This window comes from Petaurus breviceps, unplaced genomic scaffold (assembly GCF_028583685.1).
Source record: "Petaurus breviceps papuanus isolate PSGF00001 unplaced genomic scaffold, PetGlider_PUasm1.0 186, whole genome shotgun sequence".
In the NCBI taxonomy this organism is placed as follows: Eukaryota; Metazoa; Chordata; class Mammalia; order Diprotodontia; family Petauridae; genus Petaurus; species Petaurus breviceps.
Genome location: NW_027185798.1, coordinates 51,831,713 through 51,848,435, shown reverse-complemented (window position 1 = coordinate 51,848,435; position 16,723 = coordinate 51,831,713). Strand labels below are relative to the sequence as shown.

The 16,723-nt window shown below is 34.7% G+C and overlaps 1 pseudogene; it reads right to left on the bottom strand.

Moving 5' to 3' along the window:
• Window positions 1-14,506: 14,506 nt before the first annotated feature.
• On the bottom strand, window positions 14,507-16,462 carry LOC138162017 (5-aminolevulinate synthase, non-specific, mitochondrial pseudogene; annotated as a pseudogene).
• Window positions 16,463-16,723: the final 261 nt, after the last annotated feature.

Below are 16,723 nucleotides of genomic sequence, written 5' to 3'. Positions count from 1 at the left end.
AATATATGTTTAATACTGATTTTATTTCATTGTCTATGGTTCCTTCTATGCCAGCCCCTTCTTTTAATTATTTGTATTTTTCTCTGCTTTAAGGGTATTTCTTGTAAATAACATATTGTTGGATTCTGGTTCTAATCCATTCTATTATCTTCTCCTGTTTTATGGATGAATTAATCCCTTTTACATTTTCTATTATTCTTACCAACTATATATTTCCCTCTGTCTTTTCATTTTCCACTGATACTTCTTTCTTCCTTTTTTATACTGTCCCTCCTCTAAAGACTGTTTTGCTTCTGACAACTGGCTCATCATCTGTACTTCCTTTTATCCCTACCATTCTCTTCTCACCTCCCACCTTATACTTTAATATTAGGTAAGAGAGATTTTTATATCCAATTGAGTATGCATGTAATGATGTATGTGTTTTATGTATGTACATTTTTGTTTTCCTATTTGAGTCAATGTAATGATTTTGCCTTCCCCACTGAGTATAGCATTTTTGCGTCTACATTAAAAACTCTTCCTTGCATGCCTCTTTTATGTAAGATAATTTTTCCATTCTTCCTCTCCCCACTGATCCCAGATTGTATGGTTTGAGATCTCCTTGAGCTGATGCTGTTAACACCATCAAGATCCAGAACTGGTTTTTCATTCTCCTGGCCTTTAAGCCAACTTCTACTCTGAGGGAAATGAGGGGATTAGGATAACAAGTGGTTAATTTTGGGAATTCAGTGAACCACACTGACTCCGTCTTGTGATTCAGTTTTGAAGCTAACATATTTACCTTTCTATTTAATTATTAGTTAAGTACAAATTATGTCTTGGAAGAAAATTTAATCCAACTGTGGGAATTGGAAGAAAACTTTATTTGATTGTTTGAACCTACCCTTGTGTGGCTGGGAAATTGAAACACCCCTACCTACTCTTTAAATACTCTTAACTAAGTACTTAAGTTATGCTGACCAGAAACACTTTCAGTTCCAAAGATTAATGCAGAGTTTTCTCACAATTGTACTTCTCAAGCAATTGATATGTCTTATCTGAAAACTGGTCTATAATGATCAATCAGTTAATATTTCTATGTTCTTTTGCATGTCTACAAATACTTCAGGGAGTTCAACACATTTTCTAACTTCAGAGAATTACACCTGCTCAATCTCCCCCTCCCAATTTGCAAAGTCCCTATTCATTCATCCAATTAGAAATCAAATTAACTAAAGTTTTATTGTTTCCTTAAAATTAACTGACCCCATTTTGCTTAATTATTTTACATCTAAAAGTCTGTCTCCCCTTATATTTTGGGTCCAATCCTAAACTGAGGAAGGATTCTGGTCCTGATTTGTTTGGTAATTGGCATTATTGTTTAATAAATTGATATGCTAGGAAAATTGAACCTTTGGTTCTTTAGACATTCATCTTTCACCCACCACAACTCTCATGTCACAGACCTCTCCTTCTGACCTCCTAAATTGTCTTTGACTGGCAGAGTGTCTCTCCCTGACCTTTTATTGACTCTGTTGCCCCAGAATTTAATTCAAAGAATTATTTTTAAAATTGTCTGGAGAAATATGTTTGGAGAGCTTAGCTCTAGTGCTTTCTCTACTCTACCACTTTGGCTTTGCTTCCTCAATAAGCATTTAGTAAGTACTTTCTATCTTTCAGGCACTGTGTTAAATTCTATGTATTTAGGTAAAAAATCTAAAAATCCCTTCTCACAATGAACTTACATTCTAGTTGGTGATACAAGAACATATAAAAAAACACGTACAGCATAAATATAATTATATTGAATGAAATATAGATTGGGAATGAGATCATCAACAGTTGGGAGAATCAGGATAGACCTCACTAAGAATATGGTGCCAGAATTTTTTCTAAAGGAAGAGAAGATCTTTACAAGTTGGAGGATGGAAGGAGTAAATTCCTAGACAGGCAGCACAAAGTAAATGAGATTGGAGATGGATTTTATTGAATAAGTAACATAAAAAGCACAGTTTGGCTGGATCACAGTGTGGGAGGGACATTAATGATCAATGAGGCTGAAAATATAGGTTTGGGTCAAGTTGTTCAGGGCTTTAAAAGTTGAACAGGGAATTATGATATGACTCTAGAAGTGCCAATAGGATTTAGGTGATAAAGTAATGGTCAAAGGAAGAATGAATGAGTATGGATGATCAATGACTCCCTGCTGCAGTGTACTGAGGTGTTTGATTTGTTTTCCAGACATCACAATACTCGGGTGTGTTTTCTTCCTGAAGCAGCTGTCCTGCATGTCACAGAGAGTCTCCTGACACTCATAAAACCAACCTCTATTTATTATTTATATGTCATATGGGGTCAAGTGATATAACCAGAAACCTAGAAAAGCATTGCTAATAATTATGATATCCTGGGAAATAAACCTACAGGTCTTAGAGACACAGGCAGCATTTTCAATAATGCTGTTGAGGCAAAGGTATATATAGAAAATTAACAGCTGGACAAGGAGATACCAAGAGGAATCATGGAATTTGATTTTTAAAGTTGATTTTATTTTTAAGCAACATTAAAATCATCTAGGGAACACAGCCTTCTCATTTTCCAATGAGAAAATCAAAACTGACGGAAGGTAAGCCACTTCTAAATTAGAATTAGGATTTGACCTCAAGTTTTTTACATGACTCAGTGGGCTTCCCAGTACAGTATAATGTGTTATTCCTGAGAACAGTATTTAGATTTCAGGACTGTGGTTTAAAATATAAAGTTTTGAGATTTTGTCTAGAATTAGAAGGTACATTATGATAGCTAATAAAATTATATGTGCTTGGAACTTGTGAATCTGATCAAGAGGCTTTATGCTAGACAGTAGGGATAGAGGGAAAGGAGAGGTAGAGAAATTATACATTTCTATCAAGTCATATCATAGAGAGTAAAAGGCACAAGATATAAAGAAAAAGAAGAGGACTAGTCATTAACAAAAATCAACATCTGCAAAAATCACAATAAAGTTCATATTCATGTAGAACTACATTCAAAAGCCCATGCTATATGGGTAACAAATGAAAGAACTAGAGATTATACTGTGTAGAAGCAAGATTGACCTGGTAGATATCAATGAGACTTAGAAATGGGATTTAAGCATATAGTATTACTCTTGGAGTGGAAATTTCCCCCCAAAGGAAATATAATAGATTAATTAAAATGTTGTATTAGCATTGTGTGTATGTTAAGAAAATATTTCTATATGGATCAGGCACTCTGCTAAATAATAGGATATAAAGAAAGAAAAAAAACATTGTCCCTACTCAAAATAACTCACATTTTGTTGTGGGAGACAATATGCAGGTAACTGTACATACACGATACATACAGTGAAATTGAAGGAAAGTTTCAGAAGGAAGGTTCTAAAGTTGGAAATGAGATAGAAAGGCCATTAAATTTTTGGTGAAAGAATATATTAGAAAATATGTTAATTTGGCCCTTGTTCTATCTGCCATGGAAAAGCAAGTTTCTTGGGTAAAAAGATGGGTAATTCTTCAAAAATTAAACATTCTATATCAAAGGTTGTAATAAAAAAGAGAGCCAGGCATAGGCTGGAATGCACCCTAGATTTGGAGAGAGTGAATTTCAGAGTTCAGAAAATTTGTAGAATATAACTGGCTAAAATCTGTAAGGTGAATAAACCCAACAGGAATGATAAAATTCAAGAATGAAATCTGAAAACACAAAAATAAATAAATCTAGTGAAGATGGAAAAACATCCATAATTTTTATGTTAATCGCATTTCCTTTAGACAATTTGGTGAAATCCATTGGGTCCTTTTCAGAATAACATAATGCCTACATTAATAATTAATATAAATGCTAAATTTCATCTAGAGGGTAATGAATATAATTTTTCCCATATTTGGAATATTTTTTTCCTATCCAAGTTCATGGATCTTGAAAAATCTATCTGTGGATCTATGGTTAAGAATACAAGCTCTGTATAGAAAAAAGCAGTTTTAGAAATTAATGAATACAAATTGTATAAAAGATGGAAGCAAGGATGGGTTGGGATGAACACAAAAGTGTGATATATTTCTGCAGGGAAGAAATGCTAAGCCCCCAAAGCTGATGCTGAAGATGAATTCTAAAAAGAATTAAGAGAATATTTTAACCTTTGGTGAAGGGGGTGGGTAGGAAGGTTCAAACACTAAATTGTACCACTTCTGAATTTGAGTGGGTGAAAGGTCCATTATGAGGATAAGAAGATATAACAACTGAGCTCAATTTCCTTTTAAATTCTCTTCTAAATACAATGGTCTTTGGACTGGAAAGGTTAGACCAAAAAAACTTAAGAAGAAATTGAAACCAAAGATAAGTGAGTCAGACAGCATCTAGTGACTCTCCATGAGTTCACCAGGAATTAAGGAGTAATATACTAGAGTACTGAGAAAACTTACAGATGTGATTTCTAGCTCCCTGTAATTGGTCATTCAAAAAGCTTAGAGATTATAAGTGCCTCTAGCCTGGAGAAGAGCAAGTAACAAATTGATTTTCAAAAGTGGACCAAATGAAGATTGCAAACTATAGGGCAAGAAGCTTTATTTCAACCTCCAATAAAAATTCTTGAGTGTTTTATTTAACACAGAGATTTGTGATGAACTGGTGTAAATTGTGTGAACTGGTAATATAGGGATAGGAAGAGATCACTGATTAAAATCCATTGAGAGACAGAGAGAGAGAGAGAGAGAGAGAGAGAGAGAGAGAGAGAGAGAGAGAATGTGGGTGTGAGTGGTTGTACATGGGAAGAATCCTATGAGTAGAGAAAGAACTCAGCCCAGAATTGAATAGGAGGAAGAAAGTAGACAAAGTTGCTTCTGAATTTTTGTGATATATTGTTAATAATTCTGGCCTTCTCACTGAAACAGTCTCCCTTTTTAATAAAAATATTCTAACAGTGATACATAATCAGTATGAGTCACTGAATGCCACAGTCTCTTAAAAATGAAATTTGAAAGTAATCCAAAGAGTAATGGAGCAGCATATGATATGCACAGGTAGCCTTCAAATATTACTAACCAAGAATTTGAGTAGTATAAAGAATGTCATCAGAGTATGAATGAGAAGAAAAGTTTGGCTAATCTTTTAGCAAGAATAAAGGCTTATCACTGGACAGCCCACATGTTCCATGGATATTCACATGGTGTCAAAGGTGTAGGGGGAAAGCATCTATTGTGTTGGGTGAATGATGTGGAAGAATATATGGAAGAACTGAACAGAATAAGAAGGTATATGTGAGTTGAGATCTGCATCACTGAAGGGGTTCCACAAATCAAGGAGAGCACTAATCATTTAAAGTATTGAAGTGTTCAGAACAATGGAGATGATACTCTACAGAACTAAGCTTTGATTGGATCACATCTGGAGACTGGATTATTACAGGTATCATGCTGAAGCTCATCCACAAGATGAATCTAAAATAGGGAAAGGACAATGCATACAAAGATCACTTTCACAAAGTTGGGGTTTTTATCATTGAGAAAGAAAAATAAAGAGAGAAATGACTTACATTTGCCAATATCTGAAGTACCTTCATATTTTTTTAAAATTAAACTCATCTTAACCTACAATGAAAGATGAGTCCCTTTTAGTTAGGAATTTTTTTTTTCATTTTACCATCAATGCTGTCACAGTGCCTTGTACATAATAGTCAATGAATGATACTCAGATTGGAACTAGTCACAAGAGCTGAAATTTGTAGAAAGAGAAATTTTATCTCAAAGCAAGGCAAGCTTCCTAAAAATGAGAGCCATTCAGAAGAGGAATGGGTTACTTCAGAGGGTGTTGTATTCCCATTCCATGGAGATTTCGATGTAAAATTTTGATGATCACTTCTTGGGGATGGTGTGGAAAGCATTTTTGATCATACGCATAATTTGACTTAATTTTAAAGTCCTTAATTCTCTAATTTCTTTAAAAGGATATTGGTGAGGTACTTATTAATTACTATTAATAAATAGATGAAAGTTAATTCTTTGGGAATGAATATACCTGGCATGATCAAGAATAGTGGAGTTTTAGCAAATGTTTGAAAAAGTCTTGGATTGTAACAAACACTAAGGTTATAATGACTTGTATGGTTTCTTATAATGTATTTACTTTAAATTATCTTAAGCTTCCATCAATTTATTGGTTCATTCATTCAGCTATTCCTGTTAATTTACTTGTACATTTTTGACATTTATGTATTCTACTTATTTATTCTTCTGTCATTAATCCATTGTTTTATTTACTTGCTTTTTTTTATTTGACTATGTATGTGCTCATTTATCTATCTGTTTATTGGATTGAACCTATGATTTTAGTGATATAGGAAACTTTAGGGAACAAGCTCCTTCTCCTGATGCAGTTTAGAACTTGCTCTGTATCTCAGATTTACAAATATGAAATTCTAAAGAGAATTTTCTGGGAGAGTGAGATAGTAAATGATTTGCTGATGGTCACACACAGCCAATATGACTCAGAGTTGTGACATGAACCAAGTTCTCCCTGACTCAGGGGCAGGCTCTCTCTCCACTAGGTCATGTTGCCTACCATTTTAGTCACTTCCGTATATTTGGCATTTCAATGAGCAGTCCTGAAAAGGCCTGGACAAGACCTCACACAAGAAATGCTTGTCCTTCCTAAACACTCCACACACCCCAACTCAAATCTTACCTATGGCTCTAAGAAGCCGTAGCATGTGCAGCAGCCATGCTCCATTAAAATGATCTCTACAGACAGGCTAAATGCTGTTATGGGTAAGTGACAGGCCTCAAACCTGTTGGTGAATTTAGGGAGAGGTCTATCCCAAGCATTTGAAGACTTGCCCTGGTGGAATGGGCATATGGGAATGATTTTTTCCAATGCCCACAGAGGTGATGAAGCAGTTATGGAGTGTTGTGTAGCGCTCAGAGTTTGGTCAGGCATCAAAGACATCAAAAATCATTATGTACATCCGATGCCATCTCCACTTGTCTTGACTATTATATTTCCACAGGACTTTTATGACTAGAAAAAAAGAGCAAGGTTGAACACTTTATGCAATTCTGCTTCACTTAAAACCAGTTCTCCTGAGTTGTGATGTCTCCGGTCCTGTTTTGAAAATTAAAGATGAACAACAATAATAACAACATTTTATATTTACTTATGTGTGTAAATTTTATTTCCCTCAAGAGAATGTAAACTTATTGGGAGTGGTTTCCATTATGTCTTGCAAAATTCCTAGCACAAAGAAGGCTATTAAGAAAGGATTCCTAACATGAGTGATTTGTTTAATGTCCCATTTCTCTTATTTCACAATTAGTCACTTATGTGTACCTTATCCCCTCAGATATTTTGGAATACCATTTGGAGAATGATCATGTAGTGAACTCTATATATCTAACATCTAATGCAATATTTCTCATATAAGCATGCCATCTATAATATGTGCTGAACCAAATTGTCATATACTCAGATGGTTATTGGTACATGAACATTAATATTGCTAATAGTGGAAAAGAACCTGTGTTTTTCAATTACAAGTTACTGTTTTTAAAAATCAATCAAAGTATTGATGCTTGCTTGCTTATTGTTTCAAGTACATTCCTGACAATGGTAATAAAAAAAAAAGATTAAAGACTCTTGTAGCACAACTTATTATTTCTGAACTCTTTAAAGCAATTGGGGTTAAGTAACTTGTTCAAGGTTACACAGCCAGTTATTTCTGGGTGTGGTGCTATGTATTTGAGCCAGGATTCAATCCCCAGGTCATCCTGACACTGGGGCCGGTGCTCTTAGTCACTGTGCTACCTGGCCTCCCCTATTTCTGAACTCTTAATACTCTTTTGCTTCCTCTAAAACACAGATAAAAAATAAATAAATAGCTATAACCTTAGAACCTTTTTACTAATTTTTATAGTAGTCTAGCTTGTCTAAAATCTATGCAATTGTAATCATTTATTCTAGGAGCCATGGAGGCTCTCTCAGAGACAATATGACTCTCTTCCTTTGGGGAATGAACTAAAAGTGTAATTATTCATTTTCTGTCATTGTACCATTACACAGAACATTTATCAGAGAGAAATTAATATACAAAATACATATAAATATAAATGTGCATGTATTTGTGTGTGTATTTGCATGTGTGAATGGTAAGAAGTCATGTAGCAGACAGTTTCATGTATTGGGCTTAGAGTCAGGCAAATTATTTTTTGATGTGACTAACATAAGAATTTGTTCTGCTTCATTATGCTTATATGATACAATATCCCTCTCTTCCTCCCCCCTCTCCCACCCTTCTCTCTCTCTCTCTCTCTCTCTCTCTCTCTCTCTCTCTCTCTCTCTTTCTCTCTCTCTCTCTCTCACTCACTCACTGTTCTTTCTCCTAGTGGGTAGGTGGAAATAGGAAGAAGAAAATAAATAAATGACTAACTGAGAAAAAATAAAATTTTTTAATTAAAAATTAACCCTGAAAAAATTCAAAAATTCTATGTGCCTTAGCAAATTCACTAGGATCTACTAACTCTTTGAAGAATTCTAGGCTCATCCCCAAGCTGAATAAACCATATCCCTTCCCATATTAATATGTGTATTTATGCTTATATATAATGCTGCCTCCTATGTCTTTAAATGTATCGTATATGTTATATGTATATATCATATAAAAATATATGAAATATATTAATATAAACACACATACATATGTATCACAGTTTAATTTATGTACAGACTATTTACTTATTTCCTTACATTAAAGAAAGTTGTTTTTTTTTTTTTCACCCTGGGAATAGTGAAGGGCAACAGCAATAAAATCACAGGTCTGTCTCCACAAATAAACAAAAACTATTATGAGACTAAGACTACTAGACCCCCACTATAACATTCCATTGTGAAATGGAGGGGGTCCCAAGTAGTTTGGCATAATGAATAGTGTGCTAGAATAGGAAGACCAGGGTTTGAGTTCTTTCTCTGATACCTGGTTTGGGGGCACATGGTATTATTTATTTTCTCTGAGTTTCAGTTTCCTCATCAGTAAAAGATGGAGGGGGGAGATAATATATGAAGTACAAATAACTGCTATAATGTGCGATTGAAATGAGGTAACCCATGCAGAACATTTCACAATTTCTGCATGGTTAGTGTCAGTTATTGATTGAAAAATATAGCCAGAACATGGGAAGGGATGGCTGTAAGTTCTACCAAGTGACCCTAAACTATAAATGTTTTGAGTATAGATCTTGGAAAAGACTGCATATCTGTGGGCCAAATACATGCCTAGTAAAATTTGAAGAGCTTCATAAATATATAGGCTACAGAAGAATATATTTTAAGTCTTAACAATTCTTAAAGACCTTCTACTGAGTCATACAAGAGTTGAGATGGACATCATTCATTCATATTTATTAATTTAAAAGATGAGCTGTTTTAGTATAAGGAGGTAGAAAAAATACATAACCATAAAATCTTAATAGGATGAGACTCTCCAGTCTCACCAATAAATGTGTCCTAATTTTCCTCTCTTGTCCATAGATATAAAGTAGTGACTGCTCTTATGAATTAGGCAGCTAACTGGTGCAGTGGATAGAGCACTACATCTTGAAATCATCAAGAACTAAGTCCAAATATCCTCTCAGACACTAATTTTGTGACCCTGTATAAGTCACAGTTTGCCTTCATTTCCTCCTCTGTAAAATGACCTGGAAATGGAAATGGCAAACTAATGCAGTATCTTTGCCAAGAAAACCCTAAATGGGGTTAGGAAAAACCAGAAACAACTGAACAAACAATAACAACAAAAGTCTTAAGAATATTCAATTTTATAATTATTTTGAATGATCAAGAATAAATCACCAGGAATATATATTTTTAATACCTAGATAAAGGATAGAGCTGAATAGAGCTCTGAGCCTGGAACTAAGAAGGCCTGAATTCAACTCCATCCGTAGATACTTATTAGCTGGGCAATCCTGAACAAAACAACTCCTGTTTACTTCAGTTTCCTCACATGTTAAATGAAAATAAGAAAGATTTCTATCTTGAAGGTATGTTGCAAGGATGATATGAAATAATAAATCTAAATCTCTTAGCACAGTGTCTGACACATAATACACACTTTCCCGTATCCCCATCTCTAGGCACTGTGGTAAACACTGTGAATAAAAATGCAAAAGTAATCTTGTATTTGCAATCAATTACCTTGCACTCTATTAGGAGGATAGTCCATGTTCACTGATTGGATAAGCAAATCGTATGTGTATATACATATATACACACACACACACATATATATACATATATGTATAAATACATGTATGCATATACATGATAATATCAGTAAATAGAAATATTAGTAAATACAAATATAAAGTAAATATATATGCACACATATAAACACACATACATGTAATATACTATATACATAGTACACACACAATAAGGAGAGTGATTGTAGGTGGCTGTAAAAATTAGAGGAATGAGGAAAGCCTTCAAGGAAAAGATGAGACTTTAAATGAGTTTTGAAAGGAACAGATGTTTAGAAAGAACTCTTAGATATAAAGTTTAGACAACATAAGGTCACTGACCATGAGAAGGAAGATCACTTCCACAATTCAAATATGTGAAGACAGCAGATGAACTACTATATACAGGTCTAGTGGAAATAATTTACTACTCCTGTCCCCATCTCCATGCAAATTAATTATTTTTCCTTAAAAGATAATAAGACCATCCTTCAGTCTTCATTGACTCGGAGAACTAAAGGCTCAAGATGTTGACATTAAATCTGAGTCTTGAAAAACAGGCAAGAGATAGTAGTTAATTCATCAACAAACCAATAATCATTTATTAAATACTATATTCTAAGCACTGTACTTAGATTTGGGGATTCAAATACAAAAATGCAATACATATTTATGTGACATATATACATATGTAAATAATATTCTAATAATGGAAGCAAACTTATAAAAGAAAGCTGAATTGGTGTAGGGGAAGAACAGGGGCATGATAAAAAAAATTACAATGACTCATAAGTACAAACAACAGGTTAAAAAGCACATAACTAGCCTGGACATCATCCTTAAAATGTAGATTTTGAGAGTAACCAATCAGTGAGACAGAGAATTCAGAGGTAAAGGGTATTGTCAATGTGAGAAATACAGAAATACGAGAAAATTTCAGAGAAAAGATTTTATTTTGTAGCATGGGAAGTTTGACTGGAATATAAAGTCTATGAGAAGGGACTAAGTACAAATAAACTGGAAAAAAGTAGCTTCAAAACCAGGTTGTGAAGCACTTTACAGGCCAAGGAAAGGAGACTATCAACAATCCTGCGATAATATGAAGAATTAATTGTTGTCTCCCAAAATTCTTTGTTCATCATGAATTTAATAAATATTTGTTGAAAGAATGGATGAATGAATGCAATATGAGTCCTTTGTTAAACTACTGTTCAATTACTAACCTAATTTCAAAGAAATTCATTATCTGAATATTTGTTACATGTTGATGGAAATTTAAGGGGATAGGCAAGTCACAGCAACTCATAAAATCATTTAGAAACGTGAGAAGCTACAGTATGGTACTAGAGAGGAAAAATACAGAACAATAAAATCATGGAGCATTTAAATGGGAGTATGTATCAAAGTATATTAAATGCTTTCAAAAACTCTCACAATTAAAAATTAAAGCAATCCATTTTTCTTTATACTCCCCTTCTAGACTCTAAATTCCATCACATTAGAAATTATGTCTTATTTAATCATTGTTTGTCAGCACCCAAAGCAATACTCCATATATGTTAGACATTTAATAAATGTTATTTTTATATTTTGTGTATATTTGGGTATTTTGATAGACTATCAAGTCATTGATTTCATTATTGATTCTCCTACATGCTTGATTATGTTTCATGACTTTTGGTCAAGTCTTTTCACAGATCCTCCACAGAGGATTTACCCAATGCTTTTGGAATGGTCTACTTTTTTTGTTGTTGTTGTTGTTGGTTGTTGTAGTAGTTGTTTTCTATTAATAACAATGAAACTCTCCAATAAAGGGTAATTTCTTGCACTCAATACACAACTGGTTCATATCCCCTCTGTTCTTCCATATCTTTCATGATGTCTTTTTGGTCAAGAAAAAAAAAAACTAAGAATCTTGATACTATTACAAATTGAGTGAACACAATAAGGCATAACATTTGGGGAGGGTGTGGTAACACCAAGAAAGAAGTAATGTTTTTCTTTAAGACAACTGTTGTGAAAAAAAGTAATAATTAAAAAAGAAAAATATGAAGTAAGAATATATGTAAAAGATGATTGTGAACTGGATTGTAGCATCTAAAATGCAAAACAAATCATTGATTATAACTGAGTCTATTTATCCAAATATATATGTGTAGCAGCAAGCACCCCAAGAGTCCTCAGGGTTTGCAGCTACCACAGGTTCTTGGATCTGCTTTGTTAAAGGAAAGCAACTCAAAATGGGTTAACAAGCTTACTTTAATCAGTCAGACATATATCGTTTACCTTGTTCAGGAGAAAAGGTCAGCACCCTGAACCTCAAAGTATACAGGCATAATTATCAAGACAGAAACATCAAGTAGACAGATTTCCAAACTGTCCAACCATTACATCCATACCCAGTCAACATCTGGGTTTCCACATTCTGGGTTTTTCAAAGCCGGGGGACTCTCAACAATGGCTTCCCAGAACTCAGATCAAATCACAGAATACTTCTCAAAGTGAGTCCCAAAACAAAGCTACACATCAGGGCTTATATAGCCTTCTCCTGGCTCAGAGAATGTAACAACCTTATTGACCCACTGGCCAATCAAAAAGTATCTACTGAAAAACAAGCCTCCCTCCCCAGGCTTCTGGTGCACTTTAGCCTAGGGGCAGGGAAGATCTTTAAAATTTACATTTGCATTACAATATGTGATTCAGATTTCACAGATCCTCCTGTCTGAGGCAAAGGCAGGAAAAAATAATTAGTGTATTCATTACCAATGGTCGTACTTATATCTATTTTTAACTTTCTTACATCAATAAATATTGATGTCTGAAAATGATAATATATTGGAATTTAACATATATCTTTAATTTCAGGTTTGCATTCCATTGGAGAGAAACTAAGTTAAATATTTTAGACACCAAGATTTATATAATGAAGGAACAGTATCCTCTTATCATCAGAAACAAATATTTGTGGAATAATAATATGTTTCAGATTCTGTGCCAAATACTGTTCATATAAAGAAGTTGAAAAGAGTCTCTATACTCAGCAAGACTGCAATCTGATTAAGGAGATAAGACATAGATGCAAAAAGACAACATACACTAAATGCCAGATGAAAGTAGAATGTAACAACATTATTCATTCAAAACTATACTGCATATTTGTAAAAAAAACAATGTCTTCTGTAAAAACTAAAATAAGTAAATATTACCTTAAATTATTTATTTATCCATTAAAATATCCAATCAATCATTTCTATTTTAATATCCCTTCTTTTTTCTTAGCATCCTTTATCACAGAAATAAAGATCAATTCTAATTTAAGAACTTATATTTCATATATACATATGCAAATACTTTGTAGACAGTTAAATTTTTTTCTCCTCTTTGGATCTAAATTATATACATAAAATTATTTTTCTCCTCTTGGGATCTGAATTATAACTATAAGGTATAGAGGAGGGAAGGCCAGACACCATCATATGATTATTTTTATGGCATTGTTTAAAAAGTTTCTTCCTGACATTGATTAGAAAGCAACTAAATTGGGGCCTGTAATAAAACTGATTTTAAAAAGTTCATTAATATTTTATTCTAAGGGATTTTTTTTCTATTTAAAAAAAATTCCAAGGGGTGGCTAGGTGGTGCAGTGAGTAAAGCACCTGTGCGGAGTCAGGAGGAACACACACACACACACACACACACACAATAACAACAACAAAAAAAAACCTAGTCGTGTAACCTTGGGCAAGTTATTTAACCCCAATTGCCCTCCAAAAAATAAAAGGCAATAATAATAATAATAATAATTCCAAATATTTTATGTAAGCAACATTACACTTTTGAGGTAACTTTGATTTTTTAAATGTAATCAGCCCTGCTTCATTTGTGTGGTCAAATAATACTCAAATCTGAAATGCTTGACGCACTTTTCAATAAATAAAACAAAGCAATACATTTTGTGTTTTTTAAAAATCATTTTAAAAATCATCCTCAAATTTTGTGAGTTTGGGGGTAAACAAACATAATATTTACATGCAAAACTTTAAAATTTTTAAATATAATCACGTCTAGAATTTAAAGAGCACTTTATGTTTACATATGACTTTATATGTGTTATTTAATTTGACCCTCACAAAATCTCTGGGAAGTAAATATCCCTATTGTACATTTGAAGAAGTTGAGGAGCAGGATAAATGGAATATCTATAGCTAGTAAATGTCTGAAGTATGATTTTTTTTTGCTTCAATAGGAATTTATTGTCAGAACTACATTTGTACTATGGATTAAAATTTAAGATATATTAATTCATATCTAAAGACTACAGAGACGACATGGATAGGAGACTGGGGGATATCAGGTAGAGCAAAGGAGGGACTGACAGAAACCAGTTTGCTCATGCCCTGGAAGTAGGCTTTCTCTCTCTCGCTTGTGTAGGGGTCTTCTACAGAACTTACATTCTGCCCAGGAGTGAGGCTTCAGGTCCAAGCCATCAAATTTCCAAGTATCCACAGGTTCTCCAGGAAATAGTTCTTCATCTGTGGAGCATGGTAAGGGGTGGGAGCCATGCGGAGCAGCGCTTCTCCCTGGGGGATTGTGGGGCACTTGATGGAGTGGACTTAGAAGTTATGTTTGCTCAAGAGTTCTTCACAGACCTCTATTGTTAGCAGCATCTGCCACCTGGACTGGAATGATATGACTAGAGCAGTGAACCATAGGGAGGCCGGCGTCCATTAGCATCTGTCTCCTAAGTTTGACATTGCTCTGGTGCTGCGGGGATCAGGGATCCACCTTCGGTGCTCTTGAAGATGCAGGCCGATTCGGGGGAGCCAGTCAGAAGCATTGGGGGGGGGGCGGTTTGTGAAAATGAAGCCAGCGGCATAGGATTGCACGGTGTGTTAAAGAACTTGTGCTGTTGGTGTAGCCCCCAACACAACCAAAGGCTTTGCCAAGGGTTCCAGAAATGATGTCCATTTTGTGCTTAATTCCATCATGATCCCCTATCCCACCTCCTCCAGTAACATATAATCCCATGGCATGGACTTCAACCACAAAGGTAATTGCCCAATATTCATGGGACACATCACACAGCTCTTACAATGGACATACCACTCCATCCATTGAGTGAATAATTTCAAATGTAGCAATCTTGGGGACCGAAGGGTCTGATTTCTTTAGCAGCTCTCTGAGGTTTACCTCATTATGGCAAAGTATATACTTTGGCATTCTGCTATTACGAATTCCTTGGATCATGGAGGCATGGTTCCCAGAATCAGAATAAATTTCACAACCTGGTATTATCTTGGCCAAAATGAAAAGTGTGGATTCATTAGCAAAACAACATGATGGAAACAGTAATGCTGCATCTTTCCCGTGGTCAGTCAGTTCTCATTCTAGATCAACCTGAAACTTATTGGTTCAAGAAATATTTCTACCACTTGCTCCAGCACCCTGTTGTTTTAATGTTTCCATGACTGCCCCAAGGATGATGACTCATTCCTAGGTATTCATTGCTACACCAGACAGACAACCTGCTTTTTAGTAACAAGAGAATTCATCTAGTCATCTGCTATTGGGAATATGTGTGCCTTCTGGTTCATGGTTTTTAACACTCTAAGTATGATCATTTTTTTTGTCATTTTTTTTCTTTTATCATACTGAAAAATGGAAACAGATTGTGGCAAGTTGCCATGAAGGAGATGGGATACTCTTTCTGGACTTTGATTTTACATGGGATCCTGACATTCTTTACCAAACCATTCATGTCTTCTCTGCTAGCCTTAAGATTAATCACAGTAGCATTAACTGGAATTTGAGCAACTTCTTTCCTCACATCCTGCATTTCCTGCACATCCTCTTGAAGCTCTAAACTGGCCTTCCAGAAGATGTTGCTTGATTCCTTGGTTCATCTGAGCCACTAGGTAAGGGCATTTACTGGCAGTGTCCTGACTCCTGGCAGAGATTGGATGGCCAGAGGGAAGCTGGGATCCACCCATGTTCTTATGAGAATTATCATCATGCTGGACTACAGTTTTGGAAGTTTTGTCCTTCTCCTTGACTGGAGGTGTTTCTTTTACTTGCTGGAAGTGAGTTGGTGAAGTGGTCATAGCCTAAGAAGCAGGTTTGGATCCAACTTCCATCATTTTGGAGTAATTCTGGGCATAGTAGAGCAGAGATTTGCCAGCCTTCTGGAAAAAGGTTTCAGGTACTCTAGACAAGAATGGGAAACGGTGGTCCCCATTTTAAGGAAAAGGACAGGATCATGAAAAGCATTGAGGAGGTGGTAACCACTCTGGTTTCTGGTTCAAGAAGGCCTGAGGCATGATTTCAACTCAGATCTTCCTGACTGCAAGTCTCATATTCCATCCACTATGTAATAATATAATAAGACATAATTTAACTTACATAATAGGAGAGTATTCTCTGCCATCAACAACAAATATGTATGTCAAAGATTGTGCCATGGCCAAACTACAAAATTGTTATTTCTAGGGATAGAAAAT